Below are 20,630 nucleotides of genomic sequence, written 5' to 3'. Positions count from 1 at the left end.
AATGCCACTGCGTGTCGGGGGATCACTTGCAACTTCTGCAAGAGGAAGGCACACCCTCTTGGCCAAGGGGGCCATCGAGCGCGTTCCTGGGCCAGAAGTAGGGTGTGGATGTTACTCCCACTACTTTCTGGTACCCAAGAAGGGCAAAGGGGGCCTAGGCCCTATCTTGGACCTGCGGAACGACAACGGCTTCTTCCGGAAGGAGAAGTTCAAGATGCTGACTTTGGCTCAGGTCCTAGCTGCCCTGGACCCGGAAGACTGGCTGGTAGCGTTGGACTTGCAGGACGCTTATTTCCACATCCCCGTCCTGCCGGCCCACCGGCGTTACCTGCGGTTCACGGTAGGCCAAGAGCACTTTCAGTTTACCGTGCTCCCCTTTGGCCTTACCAGCGCCCCACGGGTGTTCACGAAGGTGATGGCGGTGGTCGCAGCTCATCTGCGCAGGTTAGGGGTGTCAGTTTTCCCCTACCTAGACGACTGGTTGTTGAAGGCGGGCTAGCCCCAGACAGTCGTCAGCCACCTCCAGACTACGGCCGACCTCCTGCATTTGCTGGGGTTCTCCATCAATGTGCCGAAGTCACACCTGTGTCCCTCTCAGAAGCTCCTCTTCATCGGAGCGGTTCTCGACTCGGCGAAGTTTCGGGTTTACCCTCCCGAACAGCGGGTTTGGGATATACAGGCTCTGTTTCCCATCTTTCAGCCGTTATCCCGAGTCTCGGTCAGGTTGACGCTGCAGCTTCTGGGGCTGATGGCCTCCTGCATCCTTCTGGTGCATCACGCCAGGTGGCGGATGTGGGCTCTGCAGTGGGACCTGAAGTTTCAGTGGGCTCAGCATCAGGGCAACCTGTCCGATCATGTCTTGATCTCGGGGGGCACTGCAAGACAACTGCAGTGGTGGCTCACGGACCGCGACTGGGTCAGTGGCAGATCCCTCTCCCTACCCCACCCGGAGCACGTAGTTGTGACGGACGCGTCCCTCCAGGGCTGGGGAGGCCACATGGGAGAGGCGGAGATCAGAGGCCTCTGGTCTCCGGCGGAGTCCCGGCTCCATATCAACCTTTTGGAGCTGCGGGCGATTCGTCTAGCACTGAAGGCATTCCTCCCCTCTGTCCGGGGGAGTGTAGTGCAGGTGTTCACGGACAACACCACGGCCATGTGGTACTGCAACAAACAGGGCGGGGTGGGGTTGTGGACCCTAGGCCAGGAGGCTCTGCGCCTCTGGCAGTGGCTGGTGGTTCAACACCTGGCAGGCTCTCTGAATGCCAGGGCGAACAAACTCAGCCGTTGGTGCATGATGGATCACGAATGGCGTCTGAACTCGGACGTGGCGCAAGGCCTCTTTCAGCAATGGGGAGAGCCTTGGTTAGATCTATTCGCCACAGAAGAGAACGCGCAATGTCATCAGTTCTGCGCGTTGGAATTTCCAAGGCGGCACTCGCTCGGAGACGCTTTTCGTCGCGAGTGGAGTTGCGGTCTATTGTACGCCTTTCCGCCTATACCACTTCTGCCCAGAGTGCTGAAGAAGATCAGGCGTGACCGGGCCCAGGTTATCCTTGTGGCTCCGGACTGGGCACGAAGATACTGGTATCCCGAGCTACTCAGCATGTCAGTCGATCCCCCGATTCGTCTGCCTCTTCGGGAGGACCTTCTGTCACAGCAGCAGGGGACGGTCCTGCACCCGAACCTGTCCAGTCTCCACCTACAAGCCTGGAGATTGAACGGCGGCAGTTGAGGCCATTTGACTTGCCTCCCGAAGTCTGTGATATCATTCTGGCAGCCAGGCGTCCCTCCACAAAGTCGGTATACGCCTGCAGGTGGAACAGATTTGTGGCATGGTGCACAGCAAAGGCTGTGGACCCTCTCTCTGCACCCCTTTCTGAAGTTCTACTCTTCCTTCTTTCCCTTGCCCAGCAGGGCTCTGCTCTGGGCACTCTTAAGGGGTACCTTTCTGCTCTTTTTGCCTTCTTACGGCTACCTGATCAGCCTTCCTTATTCAAGTCCCCCATTGTAAATAGATTTCTAAAGGGCATCACACACATGTTTCCTCCTGTTCCCTTCGTGATGCCCCAGTGGGACTTGAATCTTGTACTCACTTATCTAATGTGTGCTCCCTTTGGGCCGCTCCATAACTGTCCTCTCCGTCTTCTTACCCTGAAGACTGCTTTCCTGGTTGCCATCACCTCTGCCAGGAGAGTGAGTGAGCTCCAGGCTCTTTCTTCTACTCCACCTTTCCTCTCTGTTCATCCGGACAAGGTTGTGTTCCGAACAAGACCTTCCTTTCTGCCCAAGGTTGTCACGGCCTTCCACATCGGGCAGTCTATTACCTTGCCCACCTTCTTTCCGCCTCCGCATCCCTCGAAAGAGGAAGAGAGGCTCCACCGTCTGGACCCAAAACGTGCGCTCTCTTATTACCTAGATCGCACACGCCAGTTCCGGGTGGATGACCAACTCTTTGTTGGTTACGTGGGCGCGAAGAAGGGAAAAGCGGTACACAAGAGAACCATTTCGCTGTGGATCATCTTGTGTATTCAGGCATGTTACTCCATGGCCAAAAAGGAGCCCCCTGCTGGATTGCGGGCTCATTCCACTCGAGCCACGGCAACAACAACTGCCTTGGGCTGAGGAGTCCCCTTACAGGACATTTGCCAGGCAGCTACGTGGGCCTCGCTGCACACGTTCGCAAGACACTACTGCCTGGACAGTCAAGTCCGGAGTGATGGCTTCTTTGGCCGTTCCGTCCTCCAGGACTTTCTGGTGTGATTATTGGTTCGCAGACCCACCACCGGGGTTGGTATTGCTGGGGTATCTATTCTAAGGTAAGGAATCTATCACTAACGTGTCTCTTTCAGATGCACAAGTTACTACTTTTGTAACGATATATCTGTAAGAGACATTAGTTAGTGATAGATTCCTTACAGACCCACCCATCCTCCCCATTCTGCGAACCGATATCTAGGGTTAAGGTCATCCCCTTTCAGGGCCCTAGTTTCATGGCACCAGTGTTGGTTCTATCATGGCTCTGCGTATCTGGCGCGGAAAAGCTGTGTATCAGAACTGACGTCAGCGCGCATGGGCGGCGTCTAAGTACTCTGACGACGTCATTCTGGCGCTAATGACGCCGACGACGGACGCGGCCTACCGACGCGCAGGGGTATTGCTACGCAAAAATTTCCGGATCCAGTCTGACGCCTGGGGATATTCTAAGGTAAGGAATCTATCACTAACTAATGTCTCTTACAGATATATCGTTACACAAGTAGTAACTTGTGCTTTTGTGCGCTGCAGGCCTTGGCTGTTTCAATGTTCCTGTGTGTTGGCTGTAGAGGGAGTGGGCAGGGAGGGATCGCCGGAGGTCTGAGGGGTGGGGGTCACGGATATGGGGGGAGCCCAACAAAGAGGTTTGTGGGTGTTAGACAGGATGAGAGGTGGCTTAGTGAAGCATTGACAAGAAGCCTTTTATCTAAACTCTGCTTCTGCAGCCTCTCACCCCCTCCTCTTACAGCCGCGGTCGGCAGTAGGAGTTCCTGCAGGGCGGTGATGTGGGGAGGGGGAGGGGCAGGGTGAGGGTAGTAATGTATGGATTACGGAGTTTATCAGGTAAGTAAACATATAAATAAATAAAGGAAATTTTGTTGCGCGCACTGCATCGCATTTGGTGATACAGTGCGCGCAACGAAATTCGTTTTATTTATTTTTATGTTTACTTACCTGTTAAGGTCCATAATCCATACATTACTACCCCCCACCCTGCCCCTCCCCCTCTCCATGTCACCGCCCTGCAGGAACTCCTACTGCTGACTGCGGCTGTCCTCTTAAATTCTATGTGGGCAACAGAGGAATTATATACAAAAATGGAAAAATAGCTTTTATCGACATTAAGAGAAACATTTAAAGCTAGGGCCTCCCTCTTGCTCGGGTATAAGTTACAGGAGAAAGATGCACAAGTTCCTCCCCTTCTCCAGGTTATGGGGATTCCACACAGGTTGCGGCTGGATGACTCCATGTCACCAGGACACAGCTTTTCCAGTTCTCGGTTTTCATTTACCATATCGGGGATGTTGAGAATTGTAGTGCTACTTTTTAAAAAACAAAACAGTTGAGCCCACTGGACCAACACTCAAACAAATAAAATAATATTTAAAAGCAAAGTCTAGGAATGGAAATGTGATATCCAAATGAGGTGGAGCTATGTGTCTCCCTCCAAGGTTGGGGGCTTTAAGTGAAAACACAGAGAATAAGGGTTTACTGTCTTTAAACCGTGGGAGAGGACTCTCTGGGCCAGCGCCAGGTAGGTGGGGTGTCCAAGGAGTGCCCCAGGCTGCTGAAATACCTCTTCGCGGAGGTGAAGTGCACGCGGGAATCCAGGGTGGGCGCCTTTTTCTCCTTCAGGGTGGGAAACAATGCAGCCTCAGCCGCAGGGCTGGGAAATGTTTGTGTCCAGCAGGGAGGAGGTTAATTCACAAGGTTAATGAAGTCTCAATAAATTGAAGGGGGTACAAAGTGCTGTACTTTTCCTCAAGACGTTGTGTTTGCGTGAAAGGGAGTAGGGACTTGCTTGAGTGAAAACGGGGGGGGGTTCAAATTAATTAATCTAAAGATATAGCACTTCATTAGATAAGTGTGAAAAAAAATATACAAGCTCAGCAGAACGTGCAAGTGTGGGTGGGGTGAATGCTGCCGAAGAAGCACTTTAGGCCACGGTTGGGGACATAACCCTATTACACACACTAAAGCATTGGTTTCCTAAAAAATATCAAAGTCAGGATAGGACAATTGTGTCAGCAACATGCAAGCTGTGTGGTGCGCGCTTGTGAAATCTGATAAGAGAAAAGTTCAACAAGTCATCAATATGCGAGCTGCGTGGTGTGCGCGCGCGCTTGTGTGACATCCAACAGATAACAGATGGCACACTGCGCGCCCCGTCTCGTAAACACAAGCCGTGGGCCTGGGTGCATACATTTCTTGGGAAAGGCGGGACATGCACCCGCCTTTGCCCAATTGCACGCTGTCTTTGCACGCAAAGCCCAAAAGGGAAATATTCAACAACAAAAAACATGCACAAGCGTGTGAAAAGTACTGAGTAATTCCAAGAGGTAATTTTCCTAAAGCAGCGCATGCGCTGCTCTAGGCTCTACCTAAAAAGCGGAACAAGTGCTCTGATGGAAAAGGGTTTGGAGCCTTCATATGAGGCAGTGCACTTTCATGAGAGCAGGACTAAGCAGACGATATGAAACAGGCAAACAAAGAAAAATAATTAAAGAGTAATTATGAGCACAAATGATTAAACAGTAGAAAGACAATGGGAATGACGGAGGAAAGAAGTGGGAAAAGCAGTAAAGTAATCAATGAAGAAAATAACTTACATGTGGGAAACGGCCTTTACAATGCAGGCTGAGCCACTCATGCTGTTTCCCCGCAAGCCGAACCACACTAGCCTTATCCACGCATATGCCTTAACCACACATATGCGTGGTTAAGTCAGTGCACAGTCTAGATGCTGGGATGGGCGGGCACAGGAAGAGGAAGGATCGGAAGAGGATGCAATCTGAAAAGTACGGCTGAGGCTAGGTTTTGAGGGGAAGTAGTCCTTGAGGACTGAGGTAGTTTAAAGGGCTTATTGTTGGGGGTAGTTATTAGGCCTCAGGGGGGTTGACACACAATGAATATGCCTTACTAATCACATAAGTAAGGCCTTGAGGAGAGGATGTGGCCTTTCAGCTAGAGCGGTAAACCTCGACGATGGGGAACCGAGTTTGAGTCTCAGTAGGGACACATAACCACACTATGCCTAACAAATATGAATGTGTCCGTCTGTGACACAACTTGTGCTGATGTAAAGAGCTCTGGTACCTTTGGTTCGAGTTTTCGCTATATAAATCTCCAATAAATAAATAAATAAATGCCTACCTGCATAAAATGGCTCCTCCTGTGCAGCATGTGAGCCACTATTACAGTCTCACACATCCACATATATCTTACTCTGTGACCATGACTAAGTGATCAATCACATATGATAACCTTAATGTTTACATTTAGGATAGCTTATAAGTACTATAATTATACATGCACTGACAATATGCTGATACTCATGCCTTCTGATTTAGAATCATACTTATGCCACTCAAGAATGTAGAAGCTCTGTGCAACACCTTAGATGTCAGTATGCATGAAATGCAAGTAATAATTATTTGAGGTCCTTTGTCAATGGATAAATGGTGTTGAAAGGCACACCGGGATACATGGGGTTTATTTGCTCCTCTGCCACTGAGAGAACTCAAATACATTCAGTACGAGTGTAACCACACATGACGTCAATTGTACAAGTAGGAGCCGGAGCGCAGACCCAGGAACAAAGCTACACATCCTTAGAGTAAAAAGAAATGTGAGAGTTATGTTTTTTAACTTAGCAACCAGTTGCACAAAGTCATAGGCATGGAGTGCGACATGTAGCATGAACTCCAATGCCAAGGATGATTGAGATTATCCAGGCAGGTGGAAGCCACAATCATAAATAAGAACCAGCTAGCAACAATAACTTACCAGTACAATGGTGCAAGGGTGAGTGCGTAAGAGGCAGGCACCAGTGTGTGTCCCTGTAGAGCCAGTAATGGGTACTCTGGAGTGACCAATCACAACTATACATGTAGCATCTCTTACACACACAGTGCTACGGTAGGTGATTATCTGTGTTGGGCTGTGCATCAATTTACACAAAGATGACCAGTGAGAGTCCATAAAGAATGATCAATAGTCCTTAATTGACTAATTGGGAGGTTGATTGATTCTTGTCCATAGGCCTTTCACAAAGTAACCCATATCTCCAAACACTGCAGGGAATTGCTACATCGTGTACTCAAATCAACTTATTCCATGCTAGCAAATCATAATTAAGAAATGATGATAAAGTAGTGAAAGTAGAACAATTGTTACATATATCTTAAAATCTAGTATCACTACACCTATGTAACCTAAACTAACTAAACTTAATAATGCATTACACTAAACTAACTAATTAAAACATACCTACACCTACCTAGCCTTTCCTAACTAACCTTCACTCTACCCTACACTATCCTAACTCATCCTAAACTATCTCAACTATTAAACACAGATGAAAGGTTAAACCTCTACCCCTAACCACCCTTAATAAACATACATCAGCACAATACAGAAGACAACATACACTACCTATACATTTAAATCTATTCAAAATATAAATTTTTGGGGTATTTTTTATTCTAAAACACACTCTAAATATCAACCCCCACCCACTGAAAACATATCCTTCTAAAATCACAGCAAAAAAACTACGACTTAAGAAAATATCTAACAGACTTACACTAACCCAGTGATGTAGCTAGAGGATGGTGGTGGGGGGGATCTGCCCTGGCTGCACTTTTTTTTGGGCAACGAAGGTGAGCAATTCGTCTGTCGATTACCACCTCCCCCCAGAGAAGAAGTTGTTTGCTGACCGGCACCTCACGCCCCGTCCTGGCACTTACCTGCACCGGGCAGCAAAGTCAGGGACCACCCCAGGAGGCAATATTTCTAGCTAGGTCACTGCCCTAACCTACACTATACACATTTTAAATACTAATCTACTCTATACTTTAATAACTATTCCTAATAAACAACATGTAAACAAATGGAGAAAGAGAAAAGCCGGGAGAGTCAGATTTGTGCACTGATGTGCTCAATTGCCTCATGTAATGTGAGCATAATGGCCTGCAAGGTTGACAGCTCACCCTCAATGGCTGCCATCTCAATTTAGAGTTCCTGGATGTCTTTTAGTGCATGTGCCTCAAATAAGGAGCCTATGGAAGGAGTTGCGTCTATGGCCTGTTTTGCTTACCCCAGATGGGCAGATGAGTCCTGGAATGGCCTAAGGTACTACAGTCAGCTGCTGAGCACTCTCTTGTTGTGGTTTGGCCTTTCACCAGATGGACAGACAAGTCCTGGAATGGCCTGGTCTACTACAGTCAGTTGCTGAGCACTCTCTTGTTGTGGTCTGGCCTTTAAAATGTCCTTGTTAATCTCGCATGCCTGCGTTTCAGGTTCCTGCTGCCTTTCCTTGTTCATAGAAGGTGCCCATCTTCTTGTATGACTTAGTGACATGGCGGATGTGGTAGTGTCATGTTGTCTGGGGAGGTAAAAGAAATATGTATCAGCTAAAGTTGCAAATGTACATGAGTCTGCAAAAATAGGCTCACATTTTCAGACCATTACATTTGGCAGGTCAGCCCAAAACCAGATACTTGGAAAGAGCTATGAACAATATATCTTCTAAACATATACTTTTCCTAGTCAAAATAAGAAAAACATACTCTAGTGCTGGCAGATTAGGTATACAATATGGCAGTTTCAACACAAATTTACTTGTAAAGATATCATTTCTACGTCTGAGTTGCAAGCATGATATTGTGTCCACATGGAATCGGACACATGGTCCACATATGGACACTTTGGTATTGGTATTGCAACATTCACCTGGGTTTGTTCTTGGTCACTAACATATTTGAAATTAGTTATGTCAAGCAAGTACAGAAAGTGTGCTTCTGCATTGGTTAACTCATCTGCAAATACAGAAGAGAACACACTTTGCTGTATTGACTGACTCTGTGCCAGGTATTCAAAACATAAATGGAGTGTGTTGAGCTACCTCTTGTAAAACAGACCTATTGGACCCTTCACCAATATACACTCAGGCAAATACCAGGAGCCTTAATATTTAGCTGATGGTATACAAGTGTAGCAATACCATGGTGACCTTAACATATCCTACTGTCTGTAAACACTTTTCAGCAAGGCAGTTTTCCTTGATGCACAATAACAAAAAGGCTATCTATGTCAGGAGTGTGTGCATGCATGCTGTAGTTTTCATTTGTACAAGTTCTTAGTGCTGTATTTAGCAGGTAACCTTCCACCATGAGTCAAGGGTGCGAGCCAGTATGAGTAATGCCACCAATAGGTGAGCGGTGTGATGGGCTGTATGCTGCTGACACAGTGTATACTTGCATGTGGTCCTTCCCATATTGCATCAAAAACAATTCCCTGCCCACATATGAATGTCTCCCAGAAATGGTACATCAGGCATATGAGGTCATGAATGAGGCATTTACCTGCATTTAGATGTGCCTAATGTAGTCCAACCCAATCTACCAGAACTGAGGTAGGATTCCTTACACCCTGTCACAACCAGCCAAGCTATATGCCCATTTCCTGCCGTGTGGACATCTACACTAGCAATGTGCATCAGAGAGGCAGTTTGATTATGAATTGTCCAACACCATGGTAAAATAGAGTTTCTGGTCTACTTCCTCATATCCTCCTTGGCATCTGTGTAATCATTCCTCTGTCCCCCATTTCAGATATGTATGATACAGACTACTCTGAGGAATGCTCAGGTACCCCTGAGGATGGATTACAGCTGCCATGGCTCAGGTTAGTTGTTGCAAAGTGGTGAAACAAAGTAAATGATTTCTACTGACTATGTACTAGCATCCGTACAGCAGCAGGTTCACGGTGTTCACGGAACACCTATCAGACCTTATCGCTCTCTGTTCCCTCCGGGATACCAACAACATCATTCTAGGTGACCTTAACCTCCACTGGAATGATAAGAACAGTGTTCCAGTACAAAACCTAAATGAGGTGCTCCATACCAACAACCTCTACCAGCACTGCTCAAAAGAAACCCACAACAAAGGAGCAATCCTGGATGCCATCATCGCCCAACGCGACCCAATCTCTATAGATCACATCCTTCCGGTCGACTGGTCAGATCATCACCTTATCCTATTCCACCTCCATCAACAGATCATAACTCGCCCCTCTAGTTCTGATCCACCCACATGGTAGAAAAACATATCGCAGATCAACACAGAGAATTTAGAAGAGAAAATATCCTCCCTCTTGCCCATCTCCCCGGAAGGCCTCTCCACTGAAGAACTCACATCTAGCTACAACGCTACCTTGACCTCCATCCTAGACGAACTATCCCCCTTAAAACTGAAAAAACCCAGAAACACCCCCTCCAGATCCTGGTTCAACAAGGACAATAATGAGGAAAGAAGACAGCTCAGAGAAGCAGAACGTCTCTGGAGAAAGAACCCCTCCTCCAGCCGTTACGAAGAACTCAGAACAGCAAGACAAAAATACAAACAACATATGAACAATAAAAAATCCAACTTTTTCCGCACTACACTGGACAAGACCAAAAACAGACCAAGAGAACTCTTTGACATCATCAAAATACAAACATCCAAGCCAGTGAACTCCCGCGTCCAACCCTCTAAAGCCTTATGTGACAACTTCGCCAACTTCTTTAACCCCTTCCATGCTCATGACGAGCTCAGCTCGTCATGAGGCACAGTGGAGCTGTGCTTATGACGAGCTGAGCTCGTCATGAACAATGGTATTCAAAGAATGTCAGCACAGGAGGGGAAAAGTCACAGCAGCCAAGGTGTTAATGAAAAAATCTCCAAGATCGAACTTTCACTGGACATTAACCTCCAGCCCCCGACATAGACTGCCTCACCTCAAGCGAAAACACCGGGAGAACTTGACCGACAACGACTTGGTCTTCCTTCGACCCCATCACAGAAGCAGAGATCCTTAACCTCTTTGCCGCCTTCAAACCACCTTCAAACAACCTCAACCCCATTCCCTCTCAAATGGCCAAAAAGCTCAAACTCACCCTGGCTCCACTCTGGTGCGAAATCATAAACAACTCCCTAAAAACGGGCACCATACCAGACTGCCTTAAAGTCGGCCAAGTCACTCCTCTTCTGAAGAAACCTGGCTTAGACTCCACCGACCTGAACAACTTCAGACTTGTCTCCAATCTCCCCTTCTTAGCCAAAATCCTAGAAAAATGCGTTCTCCGTCAACTGAACAAACATATTGACAACATTAATTTGTTAGACCATCACCAATCAGGCTTTAGAAAAGGCTACAGCACCGAAACTGCAATCCTACACATCATGGAGGACATCCTCTACTACCTAGACTCTGACCACTGCTGTCTACTCATTCTCCTAGACTTGTCAGCAGCCTTGACACTGTACACCAGGGGTCTCCAAACCGGTCCTGGAGGGCTGGATCCATGCCAGATTTTTGGGATATCCCCATTGAGATACATGTAGTTATTTTAAAAATCTGGCATGGATCCGGCCCTCCAGGACCGGTTTGGAGACCCCTGCTGTAGACCATAGTCTTCTCATCAAAGCTCTCAAAGAGAGGGTCGGTGCAGATGAAGTGGTCCTGCAATGGTTCTCTTCCTTTTTCCAAAATCGCTCACAAAGAGTAAAAATCAAATAATTTGCTTCTGACCTCCTCCCCGTAAACAGAGGTGTCCCTCAAGGATCCATTCTCTCCCCTCAACTGTTCAACATATACATGGAAACCCTCACCTCCATGCTGAAAAAAGCAAACATCCCTTTTCATCTATATGCAGATGATACTCAAATCTACTTGGAAACCTCCTCCTTTAACGACATCCTAAGACTCAACAACACTCTAAGAGAAGTCCAAGAATGGCTATCAAAGAACCACCTCAAACTCAATCAGGGAAAAACCAAAATCCTACTCATCTCAAACAAGGAAGAAAACCCGCAAATCATCGAATGGCTGAAAGCAATTGATGCCCTCAACGGAAATCTCACACTGGCATCCTCGGTCAAATCATTGGGAATCACTCTTGACCCCAAACTATCCATGACCAATCACATCAAGAACTCCGCAAAGAGCGCCTTCCTCAATCTGAAGCTCCTCAACAAAATCAAACCCCACATCCCTCCGAGTGACCTCAAACAAACCACCCAATCCCTGGTGCTGTCCAGACTGGACTATGGGAACGCAGTCCTCACCGGCACAGCTAGCGCACACCTAGCCCCTCTCAAAACCACCCTCAATGCAGCGGTCAAAATGGTCATCGGAATCAAAAAATTTGACCATATATCTCCCGCTCTCAGAGATCTAAAATGGCTCCCGGTGGAAATGCGAGCCAGCTTCAGAACTGCCTGTCTCACACACAAAGCCCTGCACACAGGAAAACCGGAATACCTAGCCTTCAAACTCAAGAAATCCAGCCAAACAAGAAGCCTCAGGAGTTCCAACGCCTTCCTCCTCATCCCCTCGAAAACACGTAAACAAAAGACTGCAGCCCGCTCTTTTGCTGGCAACTCTCCAAAAATCTGGAACGCCATCCCAGTTGACATCAGAACCACCCCCTTCTTTGCAAAATTCAAAAGCCACCTAAAAGCCCTTTACCTCAACCGCGCCTTCCCGAACGCAATCACGTGACTCACACGCCCCCAGCTGGGAGGCACCGGACATCGCGCCCCCACCGGTCAACCTCCAGACACCGCACGAACAATCACACCTTGGGTCAGCACCGCTAAGAAACAACTCAAGCACTAGACTTGCGGTCCCTGGTCTTTGAGACTACCTCCCGACCTATTTACGGCAATCCTACTCCTCGGATCCTGAGACCTCTCTACCTCAACGACGCACCTCTGACGTTAAGCAGAACTGTACTGTCTTTCGCCACAGTTCTGCATTTTTCCACCACACCATTATCATGCATTTGTCTTCTCTACATCATGTTGTAAAGCGCTCTGATACCCTCGAGTCTAGCTAGTCCTATAGAAAACATCTAAAATAAAAATTAAATAATTAAACATATGTTGAGATACCATATGTTGGCTGTGATGACTCTAATCAATGATTAGGAATAACCTTGCCCAATCACAACAACATGTGCAGTATGTATCACAGGAAAAAATGTTGGTTTGCGATGCCTAGCCTGCTGACATGGTCACACAAGTGTGTATGCATTGGAAATCTGATTTCACATATAGCTACAGGCACAGGTATGCATCACAAAACATTTTAGTTGTTGATCAGCATGAATGCCTGAAAACACCTATAGTCTTTAACACTGAGCTCATTTATCTAACAAAGGTAAACATATGCAGCCTGCATGAGTATAATATGATGCTAAAAATAATAGTATAAGTTGTATTTTGAAAACATATTTACTCGAATTCTGATTACATGAGACTGTAATGTTGGCTTTTGGTAATGCTGTCTGGGTTATGTGTTCCGCCACACCAGCACCTGTCTCATGCTCAGATATGGACATGGACAAGCATAGCATGTCCAGGCAAACTCAGCATATCTCACTTCACTTTGCTGCAACATTTGGTGACCCATATGTTGTTACGTTTGGTCATGCTATGGATGTAAGGCAATAGAAGCTTTGACCATCTGTAGATTTGGTGCCTGATGATGGTACATGTGCCATAAGCATCCAAACAGTAGGTGGGAAAACATCACCACAGCAGGTAAAGAAGCATGAATCATGTGAGCCTACATACATTGCGCTAATGTGCACATTGTCATACATCCTTGTCCATTTTACATTAACTGTGAACAACTTCAGTTGTGTGTTTTCACTTACTGTAAATTGGTTACAGGTGAATGATGCAACCCCATACACATCACAATGTGAATACTATCGTAGATCACACACAAGCCTCACAGAGTTACAACCATGTACTATGTACACTTACTGGTAGCATTGGGATCTGTGAAGGTATCCACTTCGACCTGGGTGTATGGTGCAGGTCCATCTACAAGAAAACATTTTGAACATTGCTTTGTGAGTATTGCAAATACACACGTTCTACATATTATGCACAATACTATGACATCCCAGTGATCTGGTATATTCAGCACGTTGGGCACTCATATGTATACAGTGTTGTATACATGTGATGCAGCTAGCCACCTTACATGGCAGAGGTGGCTTGATGTTGATGCGCAGATATATGTGGCATGTGATGCTTTATGAAGTGCAGGACAGCAGCATCTCATGCCAGCTTGAACCATGACACAGGGCACATTTGCAAAATCAGGTCATGTTAAAAAATACATGCATGTGAATCAATTTTAAAAACACCACAACAGCTTGACAAGCCCCCTGGCCCAGGACAGATGTACACTGGAGTTTTGTATCCTGATCGAGTTGCTCCTTGCATGTAAAAATGAGTTATACATTTATTGTGAAAGGGACACAACTACATGCTGATGCAGATGGTACATACTAAAATACCTACCTATGGGGCCACCAGCTTCCAAGTCAAGGTGGTGTAGGAAATATGCCTCTCATGAAACCACACCTCCCATCGGTGCTTCAGCTGGTGGAGGTTGCAGTCGTCCCCATAAACCCTACCTTTTGGACCACTGCTGGTCTTAAAAAATATTTACGCACCCATTCACAAAGGGAAGGGGTCCCCTGGGGATCCATTCCCGTTTGCAAGTGGGTTACCACCTACTTGAAGTAGGTGGTAAACTGCGAGTGTTTTGAGACCGCAAATGCGGTTGCAAAACAATAGTAAATGGCATTGAGTCTCTCTATTAGGAAGGGACGCGAGAGTCGCAAATGCTATTTTGCGAATCACTGACTTACAAAATAGTATTTGTACATGTAATGACCCGTTTTTGAGGTTGCAAACGTGCCAATCTCCCGTTCGCAAGCGCCAAAAAGGGCCGTATATCAGGCCCTAAATTCTATTACACTTATATGTGTGAGATAACAACCGAAAGGATCAAAACAATATTTTATTTTGGATTTCTATTCCAGTGCCATTTATTTGTCCCACTGAAGGAAAGGGACCTTGTATTCTTTGTTAAGTAAGTAATTGAGGAAACCATACAACACATTCGGAGGTGTATGAGAAACAGCTACACAGCACTACCCAGCAAATTCATAGTTTCCTAAGCAGTCAAAAGAAAGGGGACGAAAATCAATTCTAGTTTCTCAATCCCTCCGATTAAATAACGACTTGAGGAAGAACTGTCTCAACCATAAAAGACAATGGATATACACAAATCAATTAAAACCAGGATTATCGTGTTAGGATCCCATTCCTAAGGAAGACTCAAAAATGTCCAACCCCCATGAGAGACTGAAATGAAAGCATTTATTCCTACAGACAATTCTTAAAGAAATGTGCCCATTCATATTCTAAAGGGTTGTGTTGAAAATACTATAAATGTTTCCAATGAAGGTAGTTGAGAGTAAAGAAAATGCTATTTTTTTAGGGTCACTCTTCTAATCCAAATATACGAGTGACCCTGATTTAGTCCTACCAGGCATTTTATCTATTCTCATGCTTCCAATCAAAGATTTTGCACCTATGACATTCATTTAGCCAACTTTACTTTTTGGGTCATTGAGTGGTCTGCACACATAACTAGACTACCCTTTAACTGTAAATGTGACACTACATCACTTGTTGGATGGTGTGCTACAGTATATAGAGGCTCATTCCCAGCATTCGCCATCAATTCCAGAGTGTGAGCCTAATAGCTCCTAGACGGAGGGGGAAAAGGATGAGTGATACCATAAGCATTTCTAGATCCCATGGTACAGAAATTCTTTGTACCTCCAGCTAAAATTATTGAGTATTTGTGTTAGAAATTGCACTGACATACAAGAGATTCTGAATGGTCAACCTGCATACAAGAAAAATTGTTCAAAAGGCATACACTTAGGATCTTCCCTTAATTTTAACATATTTAGCATATTGGGGCTAATTGTAAACTTTTGTTCACTGCATCTTTCATGAAGTTGAAGAATAGCTTGTTTTCTTAGTGCTGAGGTTTCTCCCCCCCATGCTGAGCCCTTTTTTGATATTTGTATTATTTTCACTTTTTCCCTATTATCCAGCTCAAATGTGAGTCCTTTTTTCATGGTATTTTATTAATTTTAAAACATCCATACTTTGTTATTCCCCTTGGAAGGAACTGAGAAAATAACAAAAATGTAAGCAAAGTTCTGTGCACGAAGGTGTGTGTTTTAAAAAAAAACTGACACAGGGAAAAGTTTTGCTGTGGTTGATCAACCTTTTTCAATTAAGCAAACATAAGGAGACGATGGACTGAGTGCTGAACCTTTCAGACACTCACCCGCAGTCACAGATATAGGTTGAATCCATAATCGTTTTTAGCTCACCGCCACCTAAGTTCAGATCCAGCTATATGCAAATCAGTCTTGACCTTGTGCCTCATGGGAACAGTCCAGCCCGAACTGCCAAGCCAAGTCTTCCCTGAACTGGAAACAAGCATCTTGGGACCGGTTTTGGGGTAGCACCCCTCTTCAGCCAGGCTAGTTTGAATCAAGTGGCAAAGTGAGCAAGGGACCCACGTCTGGGCATACCCAGCCAACTTGGGGGCGAACAAAGCAAACACAAGGAGATGATGGACGGAGTGCTGCAACTTTTCAAACACTCACCCCCCAGTCACAGATGTGGGTTGAATCCGTCATTGTTCTTTAGCTCACTCCGCCACCCAAGTTCAGACACAGCTATATGCAAATCAGTCCAGCCCGAACTGCCATGCCATGTCTGCCCTGGACCGGAAAAAAGCATTCTAGGACCAGTTTTGGGCTAACAGCCCTCATCAGCCAGGCTAGCTTGAGTTCAGTGTCAAAGTGAGCAAGGGACCCAAGTCTGGGCATATCCTGCCAACTTTGGGCGAACAAAGCAAACACAAGGAGATGATGGACGGAGTGATGAAGCTTTCAAACACTCACCCTCAGTCACAGAACTGGGTTGAATGCATCATCATTTTTTAGCTCAATCCACCACCCCAGTTCAGACCCAGCTATATGCAAACCAGTCTTGACCCTGAGCCTCATGGGAACAATCCAGCCCAAACTGCCAAGCCAGATCTTCTCTGAACTGGAAACAAGCATCCTGGGACCGGTTTTGGGGTAGCACCCTCTTCAGCCAGGCTAGTGGGTCCCTTGCTCACTTTGCCACTGGATTTAAGCTAGCTTGGCTGATGAGGGCTGGTAGCCCGAAACCGGTCCCAGGATGCTTGCTTCCAAGGAAATAGAGTGACACTCTTGGGCCCTGAAAGGGGCGTGTTGGGGATATGCAGCCTAATGCCTGGACTAGGCAGCTAATATGCTATTTCTTTTAAAGAAATAATTTTCCTGGGGTCTAGTGGGCTTTCTGCTCCAACTTTTTCCCTTCTGGGAATGAAAGACTGCCTTGTGCAGACGGGGTGGTGGAGATGGGCAAGCACAGTACAAACTAGCTACTACCCCATTTCCATATTAAAAATTATTCCATCCATGCTGTCCGGTGGGTTTTCTGTATTCCGAGTGGCATAAAAAAGATTGGCTGATTCACAAAGGTAAAGTGAGAGGAAAGCCTTACTTAATGACTTTCAGTATTCACAAAGGGAATTTACAAGTATTACATGCCCTTTGTGGATACCAAAAGTCGTAAAGTTCGACAGTTCTCTCACTTTAGCTTTGTGAATCAGGCCTATTGTCTTTAGCCTAAAGGAGGAGGGCAGTAAGATACTAGGACAGGCCTCCCGACCCCATTCCTTTCTTTGGAAAACCTGTCCACCTAATCTGCCCCCCAGGGGGCAGGAAAGATATAATATTCCCTCAGTGGGAGTGGGCAATAGGCCATATGGCTTGGTAACTCCCTCTTATATCTATCCTGGTATCTAGGGGTGGATCTTTTTTCAGGAGTTTGTCCTTCAGCCATGATTCCCAAGCAAATAGGAAACGTTACAATGCAAACATTTACAACGCATGCTTTTACAACGCGGTTTTTACATCGCAATATCCATTACAACGCATGATTTTACAGCGCATGCCATCACAACGCATTTTTAGAAACTTCATTTACAGCAGATTTAATTACAACGCATACCATTACAACGTATACCAATACAATGCATAATACTTTTAGGGCAACAGTAGGGTAAGTGTTGGATAGTGTAGGGGTAAAAATTACTATTCCCACTCCAGTGAGTGCAACATTAAGGTAAGTGGTGGATACTGTAGGGGTAAAAAATACTATTCCCACTCCAGTGAGTGCCACAGTAGGGTACATGTTGGATAGTGTAGGGGTAAAAATTACTATTCCCATGTACTCCAAAACCCATACCCACCATAAAACTTTAAAAATCCCCATTTCTTACTATGAGAAGTTGGCCTGATATATGATGTTCACTAGTTCTAGTGACCATCTTGTATCAGTCCAAACAACCCTTATGATGATTGGTTGTAAGTCAACCTTATAGACCAGCTATCCTAGGGGTAGCGTGGACAAAGCAGTCTTAGGCTAAACTCTGTAAAGGCATGTGAAGCAAGCTGTTTTACCATATACACTCTCCTTGAATACCAAATGAAAGGACACCACACAGATATATATTGGAAATATATATATATATTTATTTACTACAAGTATCCCCTATATTCTTTATGAGCACAGAAGCAAATGCGTTAAAACAAAACAGTGTTAAAATATACAAAAGTTGCACAATATGGATAGGCCCTGGTGGCCACTCAAAACATATACTAAAATAGTGGTATAAGTACCACGAATAGAAAAGGGATAAGGCCTAGGGCCTTGGGAATCGCTGGGACTATGAGGAGCTAACAACTGTTAGTGACCAGGAGGCCCACGGGATGCGTGTGCAGTGCTGAAAGTTACACGCGTGCGCCCATAGACTTTCAATGAGTGCGTAAAAAGTACAAAGTTACTGCAAAGGGAACCTTCCGGACAACCTAGAACCTAGCAACTTGGAACATAGACACTATAGGTGTATTGCTACACAGGAGCACTGGAGTGCCAGGGTTACCTCACCCACAGGAAGCGGGTGTATATGTCTCAAAGTGTGTCGGGTTTCTTCGTGCTGTTCTATGGAGCCTGGAGATGAAGATGCTGCAGGCGGGTCATCGTGGAGAGTTCCGGTGGATCCAAGGGTGGATCTGAAGAGGTGAAGACCTGAAAGCAGAGGGGACAATGTTCAAAGCCACTAGCCAGTGACTACCGTGGAACCAGGATGGAACCAGGCGATGTCGGGTGCCAACAGGTGAAGAAGGGAAGATTGTCTCTGCGGCCACGTGTACACGAAGAGGTCAGCGATGTCCAGGAGTCAATCACGAGCTGTCCCACAAAGGCTCTAGCTGATGCAGCGTCGGCTTCTTGATTGGAGCAAACAGGCCTTGGCTAATGCAAGCCACGCAGGAAATGATGTAAGCTTCTTACTTTGACCAGCAAGGTCAGAGGAACTGTTCCTTTTTACAGGAGCAAGGGCCAGTCTGGAGCAACCAGACCAGCAGTGTAGATTTCAAATTTTGTCACCAAGATGGTCACTAGCCAACGGACCAGTGACCGGGATGACGCGTCAAGAGGCAAAATGCAAAAGGGCCCCACGCAGATCTCGTGGATGCAGGAGGGCTCACCTTCGGTGCAGATGCTGCTCTGTTGTGGGGCTTCTCCAACCCCAAAGCACAGCATTGAGGAAACCTCGGGTGCTGCGCAGTCAGCTTCTCGTGGATCTTCCAAGATGGCCGGTCCCACGTCTCTCGGTGGCTCCATGGGTCTCTTCTTTTCAGGGACTGTGGATCGGCCTCTGAGATGTCTGGGAATCCAGGTCTTGTTTGGCTCTGGGCTCGGGCTCCGGCGGGAGGTGGCGGCAAAGCAGACGTCGAGTTGCTGGGTGGTGCCTGTGTTCACAGGGTGGTCACTCCTTGGCCACAAGGGAGATTCTCTTCAGTATTCTGTGCAGCAGAATGTCGAAGTCCAGTTTTCTTCTTAGTTGCAAGTCGAGTTCAGGATGAGCTGAAGTCTTAGGACACAGCTCCTAGTCTTAAACCAAATCTAGGAGCCGGATCACCTGCTAGGTCCCTCCTCTGGGTGGGACCAGGAAGGGGGGTGGTTACACCCCCTTTCCTTTGTCCAGTTTCACGCCAGGACTGGAGCTGGGAAGCCCCAGCTCCGGTCTGAACTGGCATATGCACAGGGACACCTTGTGTGCCCCAGGCATGTCTCAATCTATTCAGCCCTCCCAAACCCACTACACAAAATCCTGTCTGGGGTGGTGCAAGCACCTCCCCTGACAGGAAACCCTTTGTCCAGGCCTCCCAAGCTGGAAGGACTCCCAGCAGCAGGAGGTCAGACTCGTGTCTGTGGTGGCAGCATCCATTTTGTGATGCTGAGGCTCATGTTTATCTTTACCCGGGTTTCAGGTTAGGTACATTTTGTGTCCCTCTAGAAGGGTGGAATGCTACCCCCGTAGCCAGAATTGGGGAGGGGGTAGTATTCCAATTCGTATGACACCTTACTCGACATGTTTTGATAAAGCCAAACCAAAGGTAGCATTTAACCGCGAGGTTCATAATGCACTTAAGAGTATATGGTACGGCAATATCATGAAACAGCTAAAGGACGTTGTTCCGAAAGCTGCAGATAGGCTCAGCTCATGCCAGAGCACCATCTCACATGAATCCAAGCACTCTGCCTCCAGGATTGTCGAAGCCTGCCATAGGAGTGACTTATAGGTTACCATGTGTCCATATATGTTAGATATAGATATACTATATCTAAGTAAGAGGTGATTACACCAACTTACCCCAGCTGAGTGAACAGCCAGTTGTGTCAAATAGCTAGGCCAGGCCAGGGGTGGCACAATACATGCTGCAGCCCCTGGTAGGCCTGGGTTACACCTATGCCCTAGGTACCTAGAGTACACTGTTGCAGGGGCCTATGAGGTGAACCAGTTCCAATTGGTAATACACCTAGAGTGCAGTG

This window comes from Lissotriton vulgaris, chromosome 6 (genome assembly GCF_964263255.1).
Source record: "Lissotriton vulgaris chromosome 6, aLisVul1.2, whole genome shotgun sequence".
NCBI classification, from domain to species: domain Eukaryota; kingdom Metazoa; phylum Chordata; class Amphibia; order Caudata; family Salamandridae; genus Lissotriton; species Lissotriton vulgaris.
The sequence above is the reverse complement of the archived record's forward strand: the minus strand, read 5'-3'. Positions refer to the sequence as shown.